Source organism: Hermetia illucens, chromosome 2 (assembly GCF_905115235.1).
Source record: "Hermetia illucens chromosome 2, iHerIll2.2.curated.20191125, whole genome shotgun sequence".
Lineage (NCBI taxonomy): Eukaryota > Metazoa > Arthropoda > Insecta > Diptera > Stratiomyidae > Hermetia > Hermetia illucens.
Window position 1 is genome coordinate 27,544,027 of NC_051850.1, and position 16,609 is coordinate 27,560,635.

Consider the following 16,609-nt stretch of genomic DNA (forward strand, 5'->3'; position numbering starts at 1 on the left):
AAGATACTTGGCCCCAGCCGCAAAAAAAGTCGGAACGGCTGGTTTGACGATGAATAGAAGCTAGCAAACCAACGGAAGAATGCCGCATACCGAGCAATGTTGCATTCTCAAAGAACGCGGACACGCGGAGAGACTTATCACGAATTCCTTCGAGCGGAGAACCGACTTCACAGACGGAAAAGGAAGCCTGGGAGAACCAACAAGTCCGTGAACTAGAAAGTCTTAACAGATAAAATGCAAAGTGTATTTCATTCGGTGAAGGGCACAGCTCTGCGGGGTGGCTGAGTACCTGACGCCAGTTCTGAAGGTAATTACTGCTGCAGAAGTTTTTCCCAACATTATGTTCCTGGGTCTTTCTCCCAGTCGCTTTCTCCTCATACTGCCCGACTGTATTTGCGTCTCTTTGTCATCATTTCTACAGGAAAGTAAATTCCGCGAGACGGGAGTCCTTACGCCTGAAGAGTTTGTGGCCGCCGGGGATCATTTGGTTCATCATTGTCCGACGTGGCAATGGGCAACAGGGGATGAGGCGAAAATCAAATCTTCTTTACCGAAAGGTGTGTGATTGATCCATATTTCCAGCTATCTAGTAAGTGTCTAATATTTTCCAGACAAACAATTCCTTATCACACGAAATGTGCCATGTTATCGGCGCTGTAAACAGATGGAGTACGTCGGAGAGGAGACTGTGGTTGAAGACGACGCAGGCGATGGATCCTGGGTCGAGACGCATCACTATGATAACGACGGGACCACTGAACTGGAGGATAAGGTCTGCGAAATAACACTGGACAATGCTAAGGTAAGATTTCGAATAAAGAACCTTTGGCGCGCCTACAATATTGACAATGGTATTCACAGCTCGACGAGTGCATTGATAACAACTCAAGTAAAAACAACGCCGATAATGATGACGACGAAGACGATGAAGCCATTGACATGGAAGAGTTCGAGGAAAGCGGCTTGTTAGATCTAGTGGACCCAGTAAGTAGCTTTATCTCACTAAGGTGAGCCACTAATAACCAATTTCCTTCGTGCAGGCCACAGCAACAATAACAAAGAATCCTGAGGCCAAAACAAATAGCCCAACTGATGGCGGGGACGGAGGCGCGGGCGATTCAGTGATTCACACGAGGACCTATGATCTGCATATCACATATGACAAGTACTATCAGACGCCAAGGTTATGGGTTGTAGGATACGACGAGGTAAGTGGAAAGCGTCCCGAACTTGTGACTATTGATATCATCATCAACAGCGCAACAAGTGATATCCGGTCTAGGCCTGCCTTAATAAGGAACTCCAGACATCCCGGTTTTGCGTCGAGGTCCACCAATTCGATATCCCTAAAAGCTGTCTGGCGTCCTGACCTATGCCATCGCTCCATCTCAGTCAGGGTCTGCTTCGTCTTCTTTTTCTACCATAGATATTGCTCTTATAGACTTTCCGGGCTGGATCATCCTCATCCATATGGATTAAGTGACCCGCCCACCGCAACCTGTTGAGCCGGATTTTATCCATAACTAGACGGTCGTGGTATTGCTCAACGATTTCGTCATTGTGTAGGCCAAAAATTCTTCGGAGAATTCTTCTCTCGAACGCGGCCTAGAGTTCGCAATTTTTCTTGCTAAGAACCCAAGTCTCCGAGGAATACATGAGGACTGTCAAGGTCATTGTCTTGACAGTAAGAGCTTTGACCCGATGGTGAGACGTTTCGAACGGAACAGGTTTTGTAAGCTGAAATAGGCTCTGTTGGCTGCCAACAACCGTGCGCGAATTTCATCGTCGTAGCTGTTATCGGTTGTGATATTCGACTCTAGATAGGAGAAATTTTCAACGGTCTCAAAGTAGTAGTCTCCTATCTTTATTCTTCCCATTTGACCAGTGCGGTTTGATGTTGTTGGTTGGTTGGTTTTCGGTGCTGACGTTGCCACCATATACTTTGTCTTGCTTTCATTGATGTGCAGCCCAAGTTCTCGCGCCAATTGCCGCCTGCTCGATTTTTCGTTCTTCCCATGATGTCGATATTGTCAGCATAAGCCAATTGTTGGGTGGACTTAAAGAGGATCGTACTATAAGGTCAAAGCTCTTACTGTACAAGACTATGCTCTTGGAAGTTATTATGTCTTCCTCGGAGACTTGGGTTCTTAGCATCACTTTCCTCCATCACTTTGAACCTTCGTGGAACAATCTCCTTTTACCTGATGATCCTCCTTTCAAAGGCGTTTAACCTTTTTAGTATTAGGGTCTACGTTTCGCTACCACAACATAAAAAAATTCGCAGGGATATATAGGGTCTTTCAAAAGTAAAAAATATTTTTCAAACGCTATCTTTTATCTTCATATTTGTCAAAAAAAATAGTAAACAATATATTTGCATTGCCGGATGCCCGAGTTTCATCAGGCCAACAACTGACCATCTGAAACAAAACAATGGGTACTCGCCGCAAATTGCGACTATCGCCGGCTGTACACTGCACTTGTTCCAGACGAATAGTGTCGCCGACATTTGGCAACTGCTTGGACGGAATACATTCAATTGCACGGTAACAAGGACTGGTACATAGCATTGTAATGCTAAATGAATAAAAAGATGCCAATAATTAGCTTTGTTTCTGATTTTTTGTATGATTATTAAATAAGATTCAGTGCTGTGGGAGATTTTAGAGCTGATAGATTTTAGGCAGCTGGGTATGGTTGTTGTAGGATGGAGTGATTTCTACAATTCATTTTTTGTTTGCATTCGACTAGGATTTCGATATCATTCTGATAAATTTAACATGTTTCCAAAGATAGACCACTGAAATCTAAACAATAATGATGATGACATGAATCAACAACAGCAAACATATTAATATCTACTTTCCTAGAATTAAATGAAACCAAACAAAGAATGTTATTTACTTGTTTACCTCAAAAGTCGGATACACATATTTCATTCCGAAGCTGAACAGTAAAAAGACCCATTTTCTTGGTGTTTTCAATACATGTAGTTCCTTTTCCGAAGAGCATTAGTATCTCATTATATAAATAGAATCTATTAAAGTAAAACAAGTAAATTAAATTCCCGCAAACTGCAAACATTGGCACACGATAATAAAGGCACACCAAATCAACTCCCCTGGAAGCCAAAAGAAACACAGTCTTCCCTCATTACTACTGACTCCAATGGGTATTGAAACATAATATTGGCGTGGCCAATATCCGCTAGCACTTTAGAATAACAAACCGCACCTTTCAGTACGAGAACTCCAATTCCAAGAACACAGAAGCCATTCATCTGATTCAAGCTGCAACTGCTCCTGAACGCGGCTGACCTAAAGGTTATTGTTCGATCAATTGCGAGACCACTTCCGCAGTGTGAGAAACCGTAGATAATTTTATGCAAAATTTAGATAGTTGGGGCTTTGCCGGCAAAATTAATGAGAACGTGTTTTGCAAGAGGAGGTATCAATTCGGCACACGAGCATCTAAGATGGTTTCGAAATAGATGCAAGAAATATTGTTCAGTTATTTGAAAGGAAGTTGTGCAAAGTCGCAGAATCACTGAAGCGATATTTGGAAATTTGAAGTAAAATTGGGGATCATTAAAAAGTTAACCTTAATAAAGTTTGAAAAAACTGTACTCCATAATTTTGTAGACTTTTCTCCGATGGTTACTGTAATTGGGAGCTGTTGAGCAATAGATGTAGCTTACGGTTGAATGTTTGTTACTCCTATCTAAGATTTGGGGTAAATTTAATTCGTTAATAAATTAGTATTTATCGAAATACTTAACACAGAACAGACAGACCCGATTTAGATAATCGAAGTAATTATGGCTGCTATTATCTCTCACGTTTTCCAATTCTCTGAAAATTATATTATACAACTTTCCGACAATTTTCTTTTATGGAATATTTTCTTAGTAATGTGGTATTTGCAATATCCTCCATACTGTGGTTACATTGCGAATTATATTTCAGTATTGAGTTGTAGTTTCGAGCTCAAATCAAATTTAAATCGAGGTTTTAATATGTATGTGAATATTTATTGAGGGAAACAAAATAAAATCCTCAGCTTTTCTCCATATATCACATATTTTCCTAGCGTCGGGCCCCAGTAATTCTCTTCTTCGAAGAAAGTTGGAGCTTAAGCCACCATACAATGACAGATACAACCTTCAGCAGAATTTACAGACCTTTGTGTTCCTTTTAAGCCACGAGCCACGTTCACCAATATATCCTTCCAAAAACTACTGTGAGACCATAGCTATGGAGTAAAATGACAGCTCTGATGGGGATGCCTGCTTTTGACTTTACGAGTTGGGGTAGTAAGCGGAGTTTTAAGGGGATTCTCAGGAAAGGTTCACCTCGCCTTCTTTGTTTCTATACCTGTAGTCCACCTGATGACCAAAAAGTAATTTTCGGCATAAAGGCACAGGGGATTTAAGAGAAGTTAAATTAGAGAGTCAAATGACACTAGCCGTTGGTTCCAGTCATTTGAAATCATAGTTTTGATAACCTCGACGTGTTCGCAGTAGACTAAAATCGCCCCTCCCCCTCCAATTAGTGCGTGATAGCAGGCATACCATGTATGAGGTGCCGCTAACTAGCAATAACAAAACGCTTTGCATCTATACTGGAGAGTGGAAAAATACTTCTCCCAATCCTATTAGTTAGTTTACGGTCGTGATTAGCTGACCGAATTCGAAGCCATGACTGTCAGAAACCAGGGCCTCCACACAGGGTTGTGGAGAGGGTTTAGAAGCAACCCAGGTAACCAAAAAAAATCTACTCACGGCCAGAGTAGATAACTGACCTTTGGTGGTAACAAAGGATAGCAAGCAAGTAGCGCATCGGATACAGATCAGTAATCCCGTTGCATTTGTGCAAAGGAAAACTACAAAAATGAGGATACTTCGGAAGGTAAATCGAGATACCTGAAGGAACCTTGAAAATGATGGAGTGAAAGTGGGAAGTCGCGAGCAAGGAGATAGACCTGTAACCTGTTGAGGAAGGCTCTCTAGTGACTTAATGAATTGGACGATTGCTAGAAGTCCATATGAGTTGGTCGGAGTTGGTCAAGGGAACAGAGCTATCTCAAAAATCTAAGAACTTGACGGTAAAGCTCTGCCCGTAAATATGGAAACTCCACTGAAGTCGACACGCGCTCGCATGCCAGTGTGTTAGTCAAGCTTGAGAATGTGGGAGGATTTGTTTGAAAACTTCAATGGAGGATTGAGACGTCGATCTCTTACAACTCAAGGCAAACAGCGATTCACAGGCGAGTAAATTGTATCTGCAGTAAAAGGACACCAAAATAATGGCTACTACTAACCGACACCTTTCATTTGATACCTTACGTGACTATATTTGGTGAACAAAAAATGTACAGCCTACTTTTGCATTCATGGGGACTGCTCTCTATCATAGAGGTGCTTACTTGCCTTCCGTATCGACGGAGCACTTGATGGAGCTTCAACATTTTCGGGTTGGCCTTCAGGATCAATTTGACCATCTTTTATTTTTTGGGGTAGCTATCCCCTCTAGGTTGTTTTCAGCCACTTAAGATGGTCTCTTGATCATCGCCCAATCATTTATGTCATTACAACTGCTGTCAGGATAAATTTTTCTTTTCTCTGCCTGCTCTTTTATTATCAGGTTTCTATGAGCACGAATGGCAATAATCCCGGTCTGGATCCTACCCATAAGTCCTTCTGACAAATCATGTTTACCGGCCATTGATCCCATGCAAGGGACTCGCCTAATTCTTGCAAGTTCAGCGAGTCAACTTAGCGTTGATAGTGTGCCACAGCGTCAACCATATCCCTGTCACCGATGTCACGAGGTAGTTTCATCCGTTTCACGACAGAATTTGAATGATGCATTTGAAATTTGGTTCAATGGTCCATTCTACATAGAATTTTTATTTTATTATTTTGGAGGTAGGCTTCAGAAATTGATACCTCTTTAATTTGAGGATCCCCTTTTCCCTTCCTCCCTAATCAGCAGTATAACCTACGTTAAATTAACGGGCCATTTTCAATTACAATCGCCGCGACAAGCCAAGGTATTAAGGGGACCTCCAAGATCATGTCGTCATCGATCTTTCCACGGTACTTTTTAAGGTTTAGTGTGAAACAAAACCTTATTAGAATTGAGTCGATGTCTGTCCGTCTGCCTGCCACACCCAATTTATTCGGAAACGGCTGGACCGATTGTCACGAAAATTGGTGACGGAATGTGGCCTGTTGTTCCCTATATATACGGCATGGTGTCATGTGTTAAGTTTAAGGGGGGCTCCCCATACCAACGAAACTGATCCCCTATTTGATATCGGGTGAAACATCCCGTTTCGATATCTGCACAAATAAAGTTATTAATAGTATATTAGCATATTTGCAACAGAAGCGAAATCTCATTCGCCTTTTTCTGAATTAATTTTAACTTTCGCAGCAGATTCCACATTATTCAATGCATTCGGGCGAATTCATCTTGACAGAGGAGAATGATTTACCGCATTTGTAGGCGCATGCGCATGTTGCTGCAACATGAACTCTCGGAGTTTAATCGAGTTCAAGGCAAGCGTAGCGCCATGGGGACCGGTTCGTAGGTGGTCAGCTGATCAACGGACGGTGGGAGTGAAATTTTTTTCGTGAGCGAGGCGGTGAATGATTCAACCATATTTTTTTTAGTAAATTGAAATTGTTTCGAAAGTGTGTTACATCAGTGTTTCAATTCGAATGAATTTTGGAGAAAAAAGAAGTGAATACCGGGATTTAAAAATTTCGTAGTTTTGACTGGAACTGTTTAGCGTGGAGTTCGTCCAATCACTTGCATTTGAAGTGGTTTCTTTGTCTACCGAATTTAAGTTTCGTGCATTGATTGGTTACTAGGTGGATCCCAGTGGATTCTGAAAGGAAGTTTTCGATGTTGTGACGTCGGGCAATCTTTTCTACTTTATAATTACCAATATGCAGATCCTCCAAATAATAGCCTGAGGATGTCAAGGATGGGAGGGAACCTCAGGGCCTCGCCTCAATAACCATCTGAGGCAGAAGAAGCAGTGATCGAGACTGTGCTCCGTCGTGGATCTTCCCTCTCGATCGCGGCACTCGGGTGCGGAGACTAACGGCTCCACGCGCGTGGTCGAGCTGTTTTTTAAGGTTTTGTGTAAAACAAAACTTCATTAAAATCGATTTAGTGTCTGTCTATCTGTCCGTCACACGCATTTTTCTCGGAGATGGTTATAGCAATTCAAACCAAATTTGGTAGAAAGGTGGGAACTGTGAACGCTCACGAATACAGTGAGTTACATCCTTTTATGTCGAATTTAAGAGGGAATACCAATACATGCAAAAGGGGTGTGTAAATTTTTCACCAAATGTAATCATGTGGGATATCAAAAATCTCGATTAGTACTTTCCGAATTTTTAACATTTATTGGAGAAGTCATTTCTTTAACGGGGCCATTATCAGAAACTACACAACCGAAAAATTTGAAAGAAATCAAGAAGCTCTAGGCTCCAAAATACCCTCCATACCGATATCCCTTCAAATAAAGTTAATAATAGTATAATATATTACTATAATTTTTAGCAATATCCCCCTTAAGTTCACCGTAGCACCACGAAATTTAAAGAGAGCCAAGGAGGGTTGGATGTAGTCAAAATCAGAGGAGGAGCGAAGTATAAAGCCTGACAATTTTGCAGCTCGATTGATGACATCGACGCAATTGGTGTGAAAGCAGAGCTTATTGTTGAAAGTGACTCCGAGGTCTTGAGTTGAATTCAAGCAGGATAAGGAATGCCCGTTAAGAGAGTAGGAGAAAGAAGTGGGTGAGGATTTTAGGGAGTAGCAAATAGAGTAAAGAGGGTGAGAACGAGCGGGAAGGACAGCCGTTAAAAGAGACGCGGCAAGATCGGTTGGAAAGGTAACAGGCAAGCCATAAAACAAGTGGTATGGGAATGTTTAGAGACGAGAGTTTGGATAGAAGTATCTTGTGAATTACAGTTTCGAAGCCTTTAGCGAAGTCAGTATAAACGGTATGCACTTCTTGCCGTGACTTTAGACATTTGGCGACAAAGTTGGTAAAGTCAAGCAAATTGGAGGCAGTAGACCCACGTTTAACGAAGCCGTGTTGCTCTTTCACTATGTGTTGGCCAAAGTGGGCGGACAACCAGTCGCTGACATATCATCTCAGGATTTTGGAACAGGAGGAGAGGAGGGAAATGGGACGGCAATTCTTTGCAAGCATACGGTCGCCACTTTTGTGTATGGGGATGATGAGAGCCTCTTTCCACAAGCCGGGAAAATGATTCTCTTCGAGGCTTTTGTTGAAAATAAGAGGAGATAGGGGAAGTGAGATGGACTTTTCAGTTTTGAGCAAAAAGAGGTTTGGAAAAGGTAGCCAGGTCCGACATTGGTATCAAGTTTGCCAATGAGGTATTCGGCAAGGATTGGAGTAAGAAGGGGAATGGTGGGCGATACGGGGCAGGCTACATCCACTATCGAGAGGGATTCGAAGGAAGGAGGGGGAGCATAGACTGACGAAAAGTAGCGATAGAGTAAATCACAAGATAGTTGTGGGGGAGTTAGCTGAGAAGCCAGAGAATTTAATGGACGGACAGGATAACTGGGCAGGGCAACGGGAGTTGCGAATGTGGGACCATAAAGGTTTCAAGCTTTCGCCCTTTAGGGAATCTTCCACGCTGGACAAATATTCGTTTCTGGACTTACGTATTAAGGATTTGACCGAGGAACGTAGAGATTTGAAAAAAAATAAGTCAACATCGTTTCTAAAAGACAGGAACTTCTTCCCCGCAGTCTCTTTTTGACGTAGTTTTTTGTGAACTTCAGTGGTTAACCAAACGGGGTAAGAGCGTAAGCACTTAGGAGAGGAGGGAACGTAACAAGGAAGAAAATCAGATAAAATGGTATAGAAAGTGTTGAGTGCTTGGTCACACGTAAATGGAGAGAGAAGGGGGACCCAGTTGATTGACGACAGGGCTGAGTTCAGACCTTCGAAGTTCGACTTACGAAAGTTGAACTTGGTAGGCTTGCGAGGGACAAAAGAGTGGAGTCGGGATATCTGAACATCGAACTCGAGAGCAGGATGATGGGCATCAGGGGCAACGTAAGACGGAGCATGAAGGGATTGGGAAAGACAACGCACAAGAAGGTTAGAGAGGAAAATGTCAAGAGTGTTATCTAAGTTGTTTCTAGGAAGGTTAAACTGGAGGGCGCCACAGGTGTATATGAAAGTGGATAGAGGAAGAGAACGGTGGGTCGAGTTATTAGGGAGGGAGCGAAGGCTAGGAGAGCATAAGAAGACTAAAGTCGCCACAGAGGATTAAAAGTAGTGAGGGAAACAACACGATTAGGATCTCTATTAATCTGCTGAAGAAATCCTCGTACAGAGAAGGCGGGCTTAGGCAGGGAAAGTATACACACCATATGATAAAGGGACATACGTTTGGCGGAAAGACAGGTATTGTGATAGAATCGTAGAAGGAGAAGGAAAAGATGATTTCGGCACGGAGAGGGGACTTAACAGCTATTAGGGCTCCTCCGCCAGTTGTCTTGCCAAGCGCAGCGCAGTCTCTGTTACAACGAAAGAGTAACCTTCCAGGAGCTCAGAATCTAAAATCCTGTCATCCAGCCAGGTTTCAGAAATGCAGATGACATGATGTTGGAATGCTAAGGCAGACAGTGTGAAATTCGACAGCTTGGTCGTTAGACCACTTACATTTTGATAAAAGAGTGTATAGTTGTCGGAATCACTCAAGTTTGGTGAGGCAGGCGGGCGAGCCCGGAATTTTCTCGATTCTTAGTCCTCTGATAAGGCTTGACGCATATATTACGTGCTATGTGGCATGGAAATGGGGCAAATCCATACTCAAATGGCTTTATATAAGAAATACACAAAACCTTTCATACCTGAAGCACCCAGCTTACGGTTTCCCGACTTGTTTTTTTATTGTGCAGGTTTAGCTCGCATTCTGGTTTTAGTGCGGACTTACGCATCGGTATAGACACGTTGATTTTGTACAAATAACACGTGCGCGATCAAAGAGTTAAAAGAACCCCGTCCCCCACATTCCCGTGCCTGGCTAGCACAGAGGCGTGCAAAAAGATGTCAACCGAGCACTTTGATGGAACTTCAGTATTTGCGAGTGGATCTTCACGGTCAACTTTTTTGGGTTTCTGGGATAGTTCTTCCCTCTAGGTCGTCTTTGGCCACTGAAGATGCTCGTTGGATCATCCTATTTCGCGTAGTTTGCATTACAGACGCTAGCCCATGAAGAGGAAGCTAATTGGGACAGGATTCAATTTGAAGAATGTCTGCCTAACTCCAAAGGAGTGAGCCTGAGATGAAGAGAAACGGGGAAGCAATGAAAAAATGAGCCAGGTGCAAACTCCGCAAGAACGCTACGAAGCTCAGGCGTGATATTTTTCAATTTTTAAAAGATGGTCTATGTTTTTTTCGTAGATATTATTTCCCCACAGTTCTTTCACCACTTTTATATGTGAAGATCACGTGGGAAATAAACAGCGCTTTTAGCTAAAAGTTCAAGTGAAATAGCAAGGTCGACAATAAACCACCCACCGTCAAGATCAATTAAAGAGAAGCGTGATTTCTGAAGAAAGCCCTGGCAAGAGTTGAAGCAACCAAGAAGTGGCCACTTAGATGTTTACAGCAACCAAAGCCGAGAAAGTAGTAATAGACCACTTGACCAATTAAGTGCTACCCACAAACATCAATATGTAAACAAGTTTTGGCCGTAAGTAAACAAACTCATCAGCGCAATTTTCATTCAAGGCTTACGTGACCGCGATCATCCAACCCTAAGTGTACACTTGGTAGCTTCCAATACGTGATTGGTCTCGTGTCTTGTTCAGTTTTCTTGCCCTCTTAAGTTTTGACTTTCCAATTTCCGATGCCCTCAAGCCACCCTGAAATATCACTCAATGACCAGACACGTTGGTAACAAAGTAATGGAATCGCTGCCGAAATTCTATGAACCGCGGCGGACATGAACCCATTATCTCTCCTCCAAATTTGTTTATAAATATTCTGACAGGAATTAATGTGCAATTTACCTTCTGAACGGAATCGGCGCAACCCGGGGGTGCGATAATGAATTCCGCGGAATCAACTGGGATTGTATGAATGGAACCCATGAAAATTTGCAACAGTCATTGATGCTTGCATCTGTGTAACTTGAACTTTTCCATTGACAACGCGAATAAAAAATTGTTTTTTCCGTTTTGCGATGATGGACGACGATAACCCAATGGCAAATAATAATTATAAACATTGTCTCACGTTGCCATACTAGCAGCTCATGGCTGGAACAGGGAGAGCCACAGGGTGGGGGTGGGCGCACCAGATATGCACTTGCTTCAACTAATTGAGGAATAGTGGCGACCTCGTATGGGTACGTGTGGTTGTAATTAAAGCAATGCTTGGGGCGATCTACTTGGAAAAGTTATGAATGAATCCGTCTCGCTGGTGAAAAGTAGGCATAATAAATTCCATGTTTATTTGGAGGGAGCCAAACTGTTTATAGATGCAAATCGGCACTGGTTTCACGAGAACGCTAATTTTATACTGATCCGAGGAAAGTGGGCTTGTAGGCTGCTGATTTCTGAGGAAAAGAAATCAATCCCTGGCAGCAGCACTCAAAGTGAAATTCGTTTCAGCAGAATCCATAAATATAAATACTCTGGATTTATTAGCAGCCAGTACTTTCTTGGAAGTGATTAGATAACAATTGTATAAATAATCCACGATAAAGTGAGCATTTGAGATGAATACTAAGCATTCAATACGAGTATTTGCGGATTAAGTTGGCGGCGCTCTTCTCCTCGGCTCCGTCATAACCTAGATTAAATCTTTATTCATTTTGTAGCTATCAAGTGATGCCTATCACAAATAAAAGAAATGCTGGAGATTTGCGCTCAAGGTTTTTCTTTGTTTATTTTCGAAAACGATAAGAAACAGCATTAGGGGTCTGCCAGAGAACTAACTTCTCCTATCTCTCAAAGGAGGGCTAAAAGGAAATCCTTCCCTCTCTCTCTCTCTTGATTACTTGAAAATTAATGCCCCCTCGAACACGTCGAAGATAATGAAAATTAGCACAAATCATTCATCATACCACTCCACATTTCCAAAATATCCTTTCCCTTCTCGCTCGGTCAGAAGGGAAAGTACGTTAACTTTCATGAGAGAAACTGAGAATCAGCCCCGTTCACAACACAACTGCCAGAAAGCGGAAGAGAAAGGTTTGACACAGAAGGTAACTTTAGCCACTTAGGAAGTGAGACTATAGACTAAATTCTGGCAGTCAGAACCTTCTTTCACACCCTTACTAGAAAAAGCTTAAAAAAGCTGGTGATGTGGACGCAGTGGACCTAATGTCGGTAAGCGAAAATTGAGCCACTGCGAACCAGGCACCGTGAACCTAAATCTCAGTCAACTTCAGTGAAAGGCTCAGTGAAACAAGACGAAACAGTTACGCCAAAGCAATAACCGAAGAGAAGGTTTTCGAAATGAGCTCCTCTTATTTGGAGTGCACCGATGAGGCTACCTTAAAATGACATCCGCAGGCAATCCCAGCTTTTAGTTCAAACGGTTCGCCCAAGTTTACCATTGAGAACACCAAGGTGAGCAGAATAGAACGCTTGTCCTACACTCGGCCCTCGCATGCTAAGAGAACCCAGGACTATGCACGACCAAATACGGCTATTCTCAGAGAAACCGATCATGAGGAACCGAGTCTTTGATGGCTGAATGTAAAGATAACTACACGCTTCTGTTTTTAAATCACACATAAGACTACTCTTATGTCAAAAAACATAAAGGTTGGTGAAATCAACCTGTAGCATGGCAAAGACACTTCCTTTCTGTTGGCAGTAAGGTTGACAATGCTGCAGGACTGCCGTTGTTTAGTATTATTATGTAATTATTTAATTACAATATGTATTTTTAATTATTTAATGAATTACAATTAAATTGTCTGATTAATCTAATTTACTTGACGGCTGACTCTAGAATGACCAGCCCCGTACCTACACCGGCCCCGTGGACCCTAGCTGATACTGGGTTTCAGCGACAAAACCCGAATCCTGGCCCACCAATTTTAGCGCCATGCACCTTTTTTCCCTGACACCTTAGCCCCGGGTTCCTGGCCCTGCATCCACGCCAACAAAGACATCTGTGCAGACGTCCAAGTCCTTAGGACTTTAGTCTTCGTCGAAGAATGACGAGATGGCGGAGGCCGCGGCGTTTTGGAGCAAGCGCAAAAGCCCAGTGATGGAAAGAGCTGACCTGGTATCGAGCACAGAATCGCTAGGAAATCTCAAATTTTCGTCTTATACCAGCTCGGCGGAGTTCGCGGTAAACTCTTCACGATGGGCTGTACATAGGACAAGTAGAACGAAAGGCAGGACTTGCGACCACGAAGAGTCATTGTGTGCCATTTTAGCGGCCTTTAGAGTCCTATGGCAGCGTTCCAGCATCCCATTGGACTCCGGGTGGTACGCGGCATCCGATAACGTTTAAAGCCTAGGGTTTGCCTAACTCCGAGAACAGGGTAGACTCGAACTGCATTCCCTGGTTAGTAATGACTTCAGCTTGAGCCCCAAAGCGTGAAATCCATTCCCAAACAAAGAGTCTCGGCGCATGAAGTATTGCTTCAGGCCACCGCGTGAACCTATCGATGATTGTGAGGGAATACTTGATGCCAGGAGAATCTCGCAAGGGGCCAATGATATCGATGTGGATCGTGTTAAAATGCTTGATAGACCGAGGGAATGAGCCAACTTCTTTTTGTATGTGCTTGGTGACTTTACATTTCTGGCACGCAATGCACTGTCTAGTCCAGGAGTTAACATCCTTTTTCATTGAGAGCCAGAAATATTTACTTGTGACTAGCTGACTGATTCGTTGACTAGTGACTGATTCGTTGTCCAAACACTTAAATGTGCAAGATCATGTACAGCAGTACTTCTTTGCGAAAAGTGGCCGGAATATATGCCCTAAGTCCTTTTTCAGAGGTATCGCAGAGTACTTCGGAGGTTGAGCTGAAAAGGGGAAACTCCCAAAATTTGTATTTTGGGTTGTCTCTGAGGCTCTTAAGCACTGTGTCATTCTTTTGCGCCGTGGCAATTTCAGAAAAATCGACCGTGGCAGAGACCTCTGAAATGCGTGACAAAGCGTTCGCAACTACATTGTCCTTGTCGGACACATGCTGGATGTCCGAAACAATTGTTTGGAAAAGAAGCTCAACGGCTGCCAGCTTTGCTTCACCTCTTGGTGAAGGACAATGCGGTGCCTGAGGCATCAACGAATACGGGTATGGGATGCATCTGGGTGAGGAAATACCAGGAGTGTAACGTCCGCCAGCTGTCGTTTGGCTAGCTCAAATGCCTGGACGGCCTCTGCAAACCACGCAATCACGCGTGAGTTGTTTGTTGTGCGGCTTTGGGCAAGAAACAACAATACTTTTGTTTAACATGCCCAAAAACCTTCACAAATCCTTGACTGTTTTAGCTTATGGAAAGTCTGTGATGGTCTGAACCTTGTCTAGATCCGGGTGGGTTCCCTTAGGGGAAATGGTGTGGCCTAAAAACTTCACCTGCTGTTGAACAAATTTAAATTTTTCAACGTACAAGACCGGTCTCGATGAGATGTTGAAAAATGCATTCGTGATGTTCAGATTAAGAGGAAGAGGAGACCAAAACATCAAGTATACAAAACAAAAGTTAAAGTTTCGCAGGATAGAGAGGATGAACCTTTGAAAAGTCTGCGCCGCATTGCGTAGGCCAAAAGGCATTCGTGTAAACTCGAAGATTCTGAAGGGTGTGCATATTGCCGTTTTCGGAATATTTTCTGAACCTACCGAGATTTGATACTACACCTTGGCTAAGTCCAAGGTCGTGAAAACATGGAAGTTAGCGAGGATGTACGCAAATTCGTGGGTGAATGATATGGGGTAGCTACTTCTTCAAAAATATAGAAAAACTGACTGTTGGGCAGGAAGCCAGTTTTCCTGAGGATTTGAGCGAGGTTGCATGGTCTATAAGAGACCTGTCCAGCAGATACACTAAAAACTCATAGAGGCCTAAGAAGTTTGTGTCTAATATGGGACTGCAGATGTCCGCTAAAACAAAACGCCATGAAAACGTTGGCCGAAGTCCTAGACTTACATGCACTTGCCTGTAGCAGTAAGTGTGTGTGTTTGAGGAGATTGCCGCCGTTAGTTTGAGTTGTTGCTTGTGATTTCGTGATACCAAGAGGACTATGACGTCTTCGCCTGTGTAGATTCAGTAATGGCGCCTGCTCAAAGTATCACAGACGGTTAGACGACGTGGAGCTGCGTCCTGGGTAGCCGCCGCCGGATCTCCCAACGAATTTGGCCTTTGGTTGCCTTGGGTTACCGCATCTTTGCCTTGTCTGCAAAGAGGTGGTACCAGCAAATTGCAGGACCCGTTGAGACCCCCCACGTGGGGCTACTCGGTCGCTCATTTCAATTGGCGGACCGCGAACGAGTTCAGGACCTTCCTCTCGAACGCAAGGGTCGCGAGGGTAACTACCGTCTGCTGAAGGTCGGTAATTTGGCTCGTGGCTTTCCGTGACACTTAACTGATCACGTAGCGCGCATACACCACCTGGATCTTCCACTTCCAAACACCGGGAGCCCTCACAGATCATGATGGCTTGAGTGAGGGGGAGTCGCTGCAACCACAGCCACTTTAGAAGCTCGACTCTGATTTTGTCCTCGCCCAACTGCTCCATCTCGAACAGCAGTTGGCTCGAAGAGCGGTCGCCTAAGATGAGCTCCGTCAGCAGGTCATTCAGCTTTGCTGACTCACTTACCGACAGTCGTTTGATGAGGATGCCCTTTAACTTTGAGAAGAGTACTCTTCATGCACGTCGGCGACGAGTCTAATCGACTCCTCGTCCAGGCCGACGAGTGCATGATTAAATCGCGTAGCATCAGTAGTGATGCCCGTGAGCGCGAACTGCACCTCCAATTTCCAGAACCAGACCTCCGGGTTACGTCGCTAAAACGGTGACACCCGTACCGCCACTGCGGCCACCGGCCTGTAGCGTTGGTGTCGTATGACATTGCAAACTAGCCGAATTTATGTGGAGAACGCGAAGAATCCTTCGAGCCCCACAACGAGCGGAAAACTTGACTTAGAGCGAAAAATGTAACAGCACCACGACCAAATTTACCTCCCAAGAGGCGGAAACACTCGACCCCAATGCCAATAGCAGGATGAAGAACCAGGAGAACCCGTGGAGTGCCAGAGGCCAGAGCCTGCTCAACTTTGTCTTTACAAAACTTTGCGATGGGCTCTTGCGGCCTACCGTTTTTTACTTTCAACAAAACTTTTAAATTTTTCAAATTTAAACAAGTCAATAATATTTACATATTAAAAAAATGTAGGCTGCTACGCGAGTTGCTGAAACTTCTTTGAAGGGAACCTGTTTTTCTTCCATCCGGCCTTAATAAGGAACTGCAGACACTCCGGGTTTGGGCCGAGGTCCACCAATTCGATATTCGTAAAAGTTGTCCGGCGTCCTGACCTACGCCGTTGTTCTATCTCAGGCAGGG

At 43.7% G+C, this 16,609-nt stretch overlaps 1 pseudogene; it reads left to right on the forward strand.

Moving 5' to 3' along the window:
* Positions 1 to 234: 234 nt before the first annotated feature.
* Positions 235 to 11,923, forward strand: LOC119647738 (annotated as a pseudogene).
* Positions 11,924 to 16,609: the final 4,686 nt, after the last annotated feature.